A 1,079-nucleotide genomic window follows, 5' to 3' on the forward strand; every position below is an offset into this window, starting at 1 on the left:
GTCATTGGAAGGGAGTCAAAGATGTTCTACGATACCTTTGTGGGACAAAAAATATAGGTCTCTTCTACTCAGACAAGTCCACAAATGACCAGATCCTTGTTGGATATGCAGATGCTGGTTTCTTCTCTGATCCGCACAAAGCCCGCTCACAAACTGGATATGTGTTCAATAATGGAGAGATTGCAATTTCATGGCACTCAATAGAGCAAACATTAGTTGCTACATCTTCCAATCACTCGGAAATAATTGTTTTGCATGAAGCAAGTCGTGAATGTTCTTGGTTAAGATCAATGATCTATCACATCCGAAATTCATGTGGTCTACCTTCAAAAACAGACACTCCAACTATCATCCATGAAGATAATATAGCCTATATTGCCCAAATGAAGGAATGATTCATCAAGGGTGATAAGACTAAACACATATCTCCAAGATTTTTCAGTGTACATGAGCTTCAGAAGGCTAAAGTTATTGAAGTCAAACAAATCCGTTCCAATGAAACTTTGGCAAACTTATTCACCAAGTCTCTACCAAAGTGCACATTTCAGAAGTTAGTGAAGGGAATCGGATTACGTCGACTTACCAATTTGAAGAATGCGGAATCAGGGGGAGATACAATTCAGATGGAACATCCATAACACATGCACGTTGTACTCTTTTTCCTTCGATTAGGATTTTTTCCCACTGGGTTTTTTCCTATCAAGGTTTTAACGAGGCAACGTAAGCATGCTTAACACCATATCAACAATCTGGGTAAAGTTGTACTATTTTTCCTTCACTTTGGTTTTTTCCCACTGGGTTTTCCAAGCAAGGTTTTAACAAGGCAACTGATGTTGATATGTGGGCATCCAAGGGGGAGTGTTGTAGATAGTGGGTATGTTTTCCCACATGTGTATAGTAAAGACTCATATGCTAAATAGTAACCCTTTTGTAAGTTTCCTTTGAAGTGGCTCTATAAATAGAGCACTTCGATTGTTCAAAGTTGACGAACACCAAAAAGAGAAAGGAAAGAAATATACTACTTTCAGTATCTCTTATTTTCACACTTGCGATAATTTTGTGGTAGTATTAAAAAAAAT

Source organism: the organism of the source record quoted next, unplaced genomic scaffold, assembly GCF_019419815.1.
Source record: "Pyrus x bretschneideri cultivar Hongxiangsu unplaced genomic scaffold, Pyrus_bretschneideri_v1 Contig35, whole genome shotgun sequence".
Classification (NCBI taxonomy): Eukaryota; Viridiplantae; Streptophyta; class Magnoliopsida; order Rosales; family Rosaceae; genus Pyrus; species Pyrus x bretschneideri.